At 37.8% G+C, this 10726-nt stretch overlaps 1 long non-coding RNA gene across 1 annotated transcript; it reads right to left on the bottom strand.

Annotated features, from left to right (window-relative positions):
- Positions 1-8882: 8882 nt before the first annotated feature.
- On the bottom strand, positions 8883-9373 carry LOC131606812 (uncharacterized). The gene is made up of 3 exons (XR_009285057.1): positions 9256-9373; positions 9129-9160; positions 8883-8921 (listed from the first exon to the last, which is right to left on the bottom strand). It is a non-coding gene; the product is annotated as an uncharacterized LOC131606812 (long non-coding RNA).
- Between the last annotated feature and the right edge of the window lie 1353 nt (positions 9374-10726).

A 10726-nucleotide genomic window follows, 5' to 3' on the forward strand; every position in this document is an offset into this window, starting at 1 on the left:
GTTCCTGCCTGCAGGGGATAGCGTCGGCATTCTCCACGAACCCCATACTTGTAGGAGGAACGCACATCCATAGAAGGTGCACTTCTCGGCAACCGCGTTCTTACAAAGAGACTGGTATAACATCGCCAAAACGGCAGACCCCCAACTATATTTCCTAATCTTGCTAATACTATCAAATTTACTTAAATAGAAAAAGTTGACAGTGTTACCTGTCGACTCCGGGAATAAAAGTTTACCAAACATCAGCATTATATAGACCTTAGTCATTAACCAAACATGCTCCTCGGTAGAGTTGTCCATAAAGACGAGTTCATCATAGTAAGCTCTAAGGGAGGCCAGACTGATACCCTGGCCTCTTGAACCTTGAGTAGGCACAACTAGATCTCTTCCCAACACTCTCTCACACATTAAATTAGCATGTTGAACAGATCCATTAACAGCCTTGCCATCAATGGGCAGACCAAGTAACATATAAACATCCTCCAAGTTGAGATCAAAGACGATGAAGACATGCAGAATATGTTTGCCAATCATGAGTATTCTGGTTACGAATGCATAGAACTGTATGTTACTCTACCAGAAGTTCAACCCACACAAATGGTTGAGTCACAAGTCATTAATGCACTTGGAGACGAGCAAGCAGAGGTCGACGTTGTAGATGAAGAAGAAGAAGCACCGGAAATAGAAGTTGATAACCTGGTAAACGAGGAAAGTGAAGATGAACCGGAAGTTGTTGTACCACGAGATCAAGTGCATATGCCTCCAGTGCACATGAGGAACCTGAATTTTGATGGGGATGACGAACCATCGACTGATATTTTCTATGATCCATACACCCAAACAGATCAACGGTTAAAAGTAGGAGACAGATTTCGTTCTAAGGAGGCATGTATCATGGCCATAAAAAGATTTCATATGGCAAACAATGTTGATTTTAGAGTTGATCGCGCCAATGTCGAAAGGTACAAAATTTACTGTAGAAACACTGATTGTGGATTCAGGTTGCATGCATCATACAGGAAGAGAAGTGACTCATGGGTTATAGGATATATTTCCCAAGATCACACATGTGTTAACACAAATGTTTCACAAGATCACCGTAAGCTCAGTTATGACATCATTTGTCAAGAAATCTTGCCTCTAGTTGAAAAAGATCCATCGTTAAAGGTGAAAACGATAATCTCTCATATCGTTGCAACGTACAACTACACTCCGTCTTATAGAAAGGCGTGGCTGGCGAAGACCAAGGCGATCGAAGTTGTGTATGGAAATTGGGAGGATTCGTATAAACGACTCCCACATTTCTTATATGCGCTTCAAATTTATGCTCCTGGAACTGTTACTATTTTAGAGACCCTTCCGGCGCAATCTCCAGACGGAACATCACTTCAAGGAAATGTGATATTCCACAGGCTCTTCTGGGCTTTCCGCCCATGTGTACAAGGATTTTCATATTGCAAACCAATTCTTCAAATAGATGGAACTTGGTTGTACGGAAAATATAAAGGCACCATGTTAATGGCTGTGGCTCAAGACGGAAATAGTAACATATTTCCTGTTGCTTTCGCTCTTGTGGAAGGAGAAACTGCTGGAGGTTGGGGTTTCTTTCTCAGAAATCTTCGGACACACGTTGCCCCCCAACCTGGACTTTGCTTGATTTCAGACAGACATGCTGCCATCGAGAGTGCGTACAACAATCCAGCAAACGGGTGGCAAAACCCTACATCAACGCATGTTTACTGTATTCGACACATCGCACAAAATTTCATGCGGGAGATAAAGGACAGGGCTCTTCGGAAGACTCTTGTCAATGCCGGATATGCGTTGACTCAACCGACGTTCTAATATTATCGACATGAAATTGTAGCGGCAAATCCAGATGCAGGCAGATGGGTAGACAATCTTGCTAGAGAGAAATGGACCAGATCATACGACAACGGGAAGCGATGGGGGCACATGACTACGAATCTTGTGGAGTCTATGAACGGGGTGTTTAAGGGCATCAGACACCTTCCGATTACTGCCTTGGTGGAAGCAACATACTATAGGATGGCTTCTCTTTTCGCAAGAAGAGGTGAGCGTTGGAATGCAGTTATAGAATCCGGACAATTATGGAGCGAAACATGCGTCAAATTCATGAAAGAGCAATCTGCCAAAGCCAACAGCCACATTGTGACATCTTTCGATCGATTCAACCGGACCTTCAGTGTTAAAGAAACGATTGACCATAACGAGGGCCTTCCGAGACAATAATACAGGGTTCTTATAGATGAAGGTTGGTGCGATTGTGGAAAGTTTCAAGCCTTTCGGATGCCATGCTCTCATGTAATTGCAGCATGTTCGTATGCGCATCAAGATCCGTTAGCACTTTTATCTCCCATTTACAAGGCGGATACCTTGCTCGGGGTGTACAACAACTCATTTCAAGTGATGGCAAAGGAGGATTATTGGCCTGCGTATGAAGGGGACGTGGTTTGGCATAATGATAACATGCGGAGAAAGAAAAGAGGTCGTCCGAACAGCACCCGGATCACAACCGAGATGGATCATGAGAAAATGGTACGAAAGTGTAGCATATGTCGTGAAGTCGGGCACAATAAAAATACCTGTCCTAACCGTGGATCAAATTCCACCAATAATTAGTTGTATGTCATTTGTATTTTGTATCTGTATTTTTATTGATAATGTTTTTGTATTTGTATTAGTATTAGTATTAGTATTTGTATTTGTATTTGTATTTCTATTTCTATTTCTATTTCTATTGGTTATGTATTTGTATTATCCTTTATTAAATCAACTAGTTATGTCTTTATCTCGTTGTGTGTTTGTCCTCATGGACCATACTGCCACTCTTTATTTTGGACAGTCAAATACGCATGCTTTCGTCTAGTCCCATCAAGTCAGTCATTGATCAGCGTGTCTGCATTTATCATACATGTTAGGCGTGCTTGTAAACAGTACGTAACATCATTACTTTTTTCTACCCACTACTATTATAAATTAGGGGCTCCTATGGTTGAGTTTACACACAGATACACAAACTCCAAATACCAAACAATCACACAAACACAACCATGCCTCGCCGGACAACCATTAGGCCAGATGGATGTCACCGGACAACAGAGTTGCCGCCCCTGAGATCAACATGGCGTGCCGAACCTGAACCGGAGTATCGCAGAAGGAACGGACATGTCATATTCTCCGCCGTCAAACCTCCCATGCCGGTTATGTTTTGGAATATCTCTTCCGTCGAGCAACTCAAGAGGACTCTCCTGAGATTTTTAGAGGGGGAGTACGAGGCCGGCGAACAGATAAGAAGCATCAAGAGGCTTAAAACAAGGGCTGATGATGTGACGGGAGCAACGATAACTTTCTGGGACAACGTGGAATACGACATTGATGTCATTCAAATGATGCATGGACCTAATGACATTGTTTTAACCGTGGTGATTTCTTAGATGTTTTACTTTATCTTTTTCTGTTGGTTATTTTCTATGTACCTTTTAATTAATGAATGAACTACTCTTTTCCGTGGACGCTCGAGTTAGCTGATTCACTGATTTTATCTGTTGCAATTTAATATATATATTTTTTTAATACTTTAAAATAAAAACAATTTTATTAATAAATAAAAAAAACAAAATAAAATTTATTTATTTATGTTAAAAACAATTTTATTAATAAATAAAAAAAATTAAAAAAAATAGTATATAAACATTTAAAAAAAAAAAAGAAAAAAAAAGGGAAGTGTGCATAGGCGCCACCCTAGGTGGCTAAAATTGAAAAAATGTACATTGATGCCACCCTGGGTGGCGCATAGGTTAGGAGAAATTGGGGGTTGGCGCAACCTGAGGTGGCTCCTATGTGGAGACCACCTCTGAAACCTGGTCATATGCGTAATTTTGCCGAAAACATGGTTTTTGGTGTAAATAAATTATTAAATATGGTTATTTGGATTTTTTTTTTCTAATAAAAGATCTTAATATTTTTTAATATTGATCGTTAATTTTTTTTTTAGCATCAGAAATTACTTTTTTTCTTTCTTCAATTTCGGACCACCATATTTCCTTTTTCCCGGTGGCACAACTTTGTTACGATGGCTGCGGTGGCTCTCTGCCATCACTGTCGTTTTTCCCAGGAAGGCAGACACCACTTCTCTTTCGCCAGGGTCGAAGGTTCTTCATTAAAGTTTTTCAGTTATACTACATAACTGAAAACTTTAGTCCCTTTCGACCATGTTCTACGCTGGACGAACCATACATAAACTGGCTCACTAAAATTGAGAAAAAGAAAGCTCAAGCTTGGAAGGATTTAGGTATCTTCGACTTAATCCAAATGTCGAAGCTAGGCTTTAGCTATTGCCAACCTTTGTTATTAGCATCTCTGTACTTTTGGGATAATACTTATAATACCTTCTGAAGGCTCTCTGGTTGTTGGCAGGCATTTTGCTAAAACATATTGAAGAAGATCATGTTGGAAGAGATGCTAGATGACTTAGCATTCAGACTTCAACATGTTGAACATCCTAGCATGACATCTTGGCTACAGAAGCTGATCTGACAAGTGGATCAGGCGGTTTTATTTGCTACAAGAATCTTTAATTCAACTCAGAATATTCGAAGAAATCAATCACCTGATATTTTTACCAAGATGGTTTCAATCATAAGATTTCCATGCTGTGTATTATTGGAGACATTATTGGAAAGATTGGATTGAAGACCTAATTCCTTGGAGGACAAGTAGCAGAATTTTGGCAGCCTCACTGTTGCGATTTGAAGCCCAGTCCAGAAAAAGTCATATCTATAAATAGAAGGGCTGTAACCTAGTTTAGGTGTGGAACTGATATTATTTGTTTTAGGGTTTAGGAATCCTTATTTTCTGTGTGTTTCATATGTGTACATTCATAAACCTTTAGGTGTTAAATGTTGTTGTGATCTCCGAAGCTTTTAAGCAAGGAGAGTATTTGCATCCTCATAAGCTTTAAAGCATCGAGGAGTAGTTTGTCTGGAAGATTATCTTCTGGTTATTTTTATTTGGTTTTTATTTTTTTCACAGGGGATTGTGATTGGAAGGGATTTGAGGAGGGCCTCATACCTAGGTGAGTCTTAGGTAGAAGTCATAGGAAGGGTAGTGATTAAGTGAAAAGGGTAAATTGAGCCTGTTTAACTTCGTATTGATATTATCGGATATTGATTTCATCCTGGCTTGGTAGCCCCCAGAGTAGGAAGGATTATTTCGAACTGGGTAAACATATCACTGTGTTATTTACTTTCTGCACACTGATTATTACTGTTATATTAGTTTTGTTCATAACTCAGATATTGTGTCATGACATCTCATTCGACATCACATATCTGATACCAGAATTTCACCTTCCACCTTCCTTGTGGAATGATCACTCCCACTCTTTTTGATATTGCTACAATTACTGGACTTCGTCCTACTGGAGATGCATTCGACCCCTACTTACAAGCAGACAACACTATCGACTTTCAAGTCAAACATGTTATCTTTACTGCGTACAAGAATTTCTACAACATCGAAGGAGAGGAAGTTTCTGACGTCAAACATATATATTTCCTTGTGTTGTGGTTATCCAAGTATGTCTTTGCTGCAAGTCCCTACAAGTAGTAGGAGATTCTTGACTTTGGAGAATCAATTACATTTTGGTCGAAAGGTTTGCCTAAGTGAATTAATTTTGGTTGGACTTTACAAAAGCTTAGGGTTTGATACCTCCAAACTGAAAGGATACGAAGCTGGTACCAATTTGCTTATGAATGGCCCCTACTGGCTTCTTCATCTATGGCTGAATGCAACTTTCGAGCCCTCGCTTCACACTTCTGGAACAGTGAATGAGAAGGATCCTGATGTCCTGAATCGAACCATCGAATGGACTAGACTGCTTCAATTGACTCCAAATGATGATGCAGGAAATCTTCATAAATGTTTCACTAGCTATGTAATGATGTTTTCGAAACATCATAACTTTACTCCATATATGGCTCCTTTCTCCAGTCGAACATACGACCCTGATTGGTTCACTTCACTACTTGATGACGCTTCGACGGATGCAAGCACAACCATCAAATACATATGGCGCACATTCCTTCTTCATAGACTCATAGTTTCTAGGATTATGCAAATCAAGAGTCATGTCTGCTTACTAGCCTACCAGCCAAACTTCGTTTCTCGATAATTTGGACTATGCCAACTCATTCCAGAACCTCTTTTCAATCGAAAATGAGAAATTTATGTTGCAAGAGTGGAATATACTTTTCAATTACAAAGTATCAAAGCTATCATTCCAACTTTTCTTAATTCAAACTTACTCCATTCCAACCAGCCTTATATGTGACGAAAGGCTTTCACTCTTGGTGGACAAACTTTTATACAAACAACATGTTCGATACTGCTCAAATTAGCAAACATCTAACAAAGACTTTTTCGTCTGTGCATGAAAATATCCAGAAAGGTAAGCAAACACACATCAAGGAAATCCAGGCATTCCATAAATACTTTGAAACTGTCTATGATCTAAATGATCTTAGTCGAACCATTGTTGATGTAACAAAAACCTTAAAAGAGAAGTTTACTAGAAAACTCCCACAACTGAAAATTTCCCCTTCTATAAAGTCTGGGCTAGATATACTTTAGCTTTTCAGTTACAACCACCAAAGTTTCCAAAGTCACCCAATGCTGACTTTGGTTTAGCATTTTATCCACCTTATCAAAGTTGGTTTACTTGTGGAAACATTTTCAATGAACTAAAAAATGACTCAAAAACCTGCTAAAAGGGTGGTTTCGACTAAGCATACTCTGGACAGTTTCAAAGGTTTTCTTCACTATGACTTGTCAGCTGTCTCTATTGTATCTCAGACATGTGAAGGTGTGGAACCAAAGGATTCCTTGGTCCTTTTGATTACTCTTTAAATTAAAACTAGTAGAAGACCCGTGCGCCCGCACGAGTAATTCAAATCTTAAGATGAATAATGTATTACAAATGCATAAAAAGAAGTTTAAAAACTCCAATGAAAAATGTTAAATTAAGATTCATAAAATATAACATAGATAATATAGATGTCAAGAAACTATAGTTTATGTGCACACCTTTATTCATGAAGCGAGGTAGATTGAACATTAGTTTATGTGCACACCTTTATTCATGAAGCGAGTCGACCTAACTGATATAGTACGTGTAAATGTTAATTGTTTAATCAATTAAATACAAATGAAACAATGATTTATTATGGACCAAAGGTACTATGTAGATATAAAAAATTTCACAGTTAGACATAAACCAAAAGGGACCAGGCTTCTGTGACTTTAGCCCAAAAAAGTTACCATAGCTTTCACTTAATTTGCACTCTTCAATCAATCCAACGATCCATATGAAGACCCTTATTTTTTCTTTTTCATTCAAAAAATACAAAAATAATATATACGTTTTTCAGATCAAATGTTAACAACCATCCAACTTTCACTTAATATCCACCATTCAGAACAACGGTTTTCTCTCGCCGTCGCCACCATGTGGATGCTGTCACCTTATCATTACCTTTTTGCTTGCCGTTACCGTCGCATGAGCTCAATTTTCACACCTACAGAGGAATAAATATCCTGGCTGTCCCAGCCTTGAGCATAATGGACATAGATTTCTCCAACAAACATGGATCCTGTCTAATGAAATCATTAGCAAGCCGACGATGCTTCTCGATAAACCTTGTAAATGTAAAAGCACCATCTAACTTTCAATGTGAATTATGATAATGAAAAGCTTTCCTTCAACCCTGGACATAGAATAGCCTTCAAATGGTGAAACATGATAATGAAAAGGTTTTAATTGAAGGATACAAATTAAATAGAGATTACTGGAAAAACTTATAAAGCCAGTAAGCCATAATATTATTACTCAAGTGTTAACAAAAATACAATTAAAATAATTGCAAAGAAGCACACTACTATATATGCAGGAAATGGGAAGTTTCAAGTAAACCTACTAAATAAATATGTTTAAACAGGAAAATACATAGAAGGAGAAGAAGTAAATGATTCACCTATTGTGACATCTTCTTAAGCTCAACTACAAGAGTTTTCGATGTCTTCTCAATGTCGCGTGTAATAAGCATAAGGTTTGCACCAGCTGCAAGAAACTACTAAATTAAACATAAAATAAGGCCCCAATAGCATAACAATAAGCAAAACCAAACATTACCAACCACTTACTAATTTACTCATTCTACAATCCTAACCAACTAACACAAATTAACAAATCTACCTTTACATCTTCTGCAATAAGGCCCTGGGGTCAGCTAAGCAGAACACAAGAATAACAAAGTTAAATTAAAACTTGAAATACAAATTTCATAAGATGATTGCAATACCAAAATATTCAAATGAGTAATAACAGACTAAAGGAGTTTCACTTAGGCCCGTGAATCAAAAGGGCAAGATCTTTGGTCATCTTTCCCGACTCTACCGTCTCAAACATGCAGTCTCCAACTTCTTAGCGAAATCCAATAACTTTTCATTATTATCCTGCTTGGCTCTAGTACATGAGAACATACCTATATCAATAACATATTCAAAAAAGGGAAAAGTTCAAAAGAATATCAAAATGCACAAGATTTTGAAACAAGCAACAGAGTACCTATGTTCCAGCCCTCGTGTACATGCAAATATGGAAGCAATACTGTTTGTACTGGATTATTGTCCCTTTTGATGAAACCAGAAATGTCGAGTTACAGTTCCATGAGTTGCCTCAACTTCTAATGTCTTGCCATCAGAAGATAACTACAACTTTTTGTTGCATCATAAGACATCCAAGAGCATATAGAGATACAAAGTTGATGATCACTATTATAGTAAGAATAGGAATCTAATGCATACCAACACACAATTCATGAGGCCCAATGAGCCGAATCCTGCACACATTCAGAATTATTCATTACACAAATTTCAAATGTTTTATTTTTCATTTCACAAATATATTGAACTAAAGAAAATGAAATTAACAACCACACCAGAATAATCACATTCACAAGGATAATCGACTACAAGAACTGACAATCCAAGACATACAAATTTCAAGATTTAAGTAACAACTAATTAGGAATGTTGGTGGAGCTTACTTCTGACTGACATCATACATACAATCATCATGCTTCAATATAAACGATAAGGTCTCTATTTTAACTTGAGCAAGTAAATCACTTTGAACGCCACTATCAAAATTCTTATAAGCCCAAACATATCCACCTTCACTCTAGAGTGCATATGCCACCATATCACCAATTAGCCTATGCTCATACCTGAAGTAACTCAAATGTCAACCATTAATGTGTCTATGTAATGCATAAAAATATTAGCTTATGAACATCAAAATAACCGATATGGAGTGTTCTTCAAACTGTTGCTGCCTCCTTTCTTTGTACACCTCCTGAAATATGTCTTCATATCTGCAATAGCGTCAAACTGTAAATCAAAAAAAGATCTAAAATATGAACATGAACATCATCACTCCAAAAAATTGGATCTGAAAAAATACAACCAAGTAAGCAAATATGCAAAATAAGGGGTAAACTCCAAACCTGTCCACAAATCAAAATAGTTGAAACCAAATTACCAAAAATATGTAAACATTTGACAAATATAAAGATGTAAAACGGGAGAAATCGGAAGGGGTGAAGAACAATGTTTTAACAATCATCAATGACTCCCTCTCAGTTCACACAAACACTGTGTTTCAACAATCATCATCGGCTCACTCTTGATTCACACAACAACGACACCAAACCGCGGTTTCTCTGTTAGGAAGGGGTTTTAAAGAAGGAAGAAGAGATTGTGGTGGCAGCTAGGGTTAGGGAGGTGAAGATGAAGAGAGAGATGGCGAGAGAGGGAGGTGAAGATGAAGCGAGAGATGACAAGAGAGGGAGGTGAAGATGAAGAGAGACACATGAAATCTGAAATAATAGGGATAGTAGTGAAAAGTTGAGGAAATGGGAAAGGTGATTAACTGGACAATAGGTTAACCCGGATAATGGTGTGTACTAAGTAAAATTTGAAAAAAAATGAGTGCCATTTGGCAATATGGGAAATGCTGATTGGTTGGAATTAAATTTGTATTTAGCAAATTACTAAAAAGGGCTTTTGTAAGGGTAATTAAATTTTGTATTAGGGGTAAATTAGGGTGTTTGGTGATATGTTTATTTCTTAGTTAGGTAGTTGGTATTTTAGTATTTGACTAACCTCAATAATGTACCTTCTTATAGATATTGAAAGAAAGGTAATCAAGAGGGAGAAACCTGCATCTAAGACAAGTTCGACGACCGCTTCTAAACAAGCTACCACTTCCACCAAGGATGTTTCCTCTACACAAGACCCTGCACCTGATACCAAGAAATTGAAGAGTGCACAGGTATTATTTCGAAAACTTCTCATTGAATTATTTACCCCCTGCATTATCTTTCTAACTGTGACATCATTCAGGCCAGTGGCTTACTACCCAAATCTCCCAAGAAAAGGAAATCCATTTATGAAAGCCCAGTGATCATCGAAGACGATGATAATGACAATGAGGATTTTCCTCCTACCCACTTCAAGACCAAGAAGAAGAAGAAGAAAAAGAAGAGTAAAACTTCTGATGACGCCTCCTATCAACCAGCCAACCAAAACTTCGAAATCAAAATATTGCCTCTACCCAAGAAGAAAACTGATCCCTAACCATCTA

Source organism: Vicia villosa, linkage group LG5 (assembly GCF_029867415.1).
Source record: "Vicia villosa cultivar HV-30 ecotype Madison, WI linkage group LG5, Vvil1.0, whole genome shotgun sequence".
Taxonomy (NCBI): domain Eukaryota; kingdom Viridiplantae; phylum Streptophyta; class Magnoliopsida; order Fabales; family Fabaceae; genus Vicia; species Vicia villosa.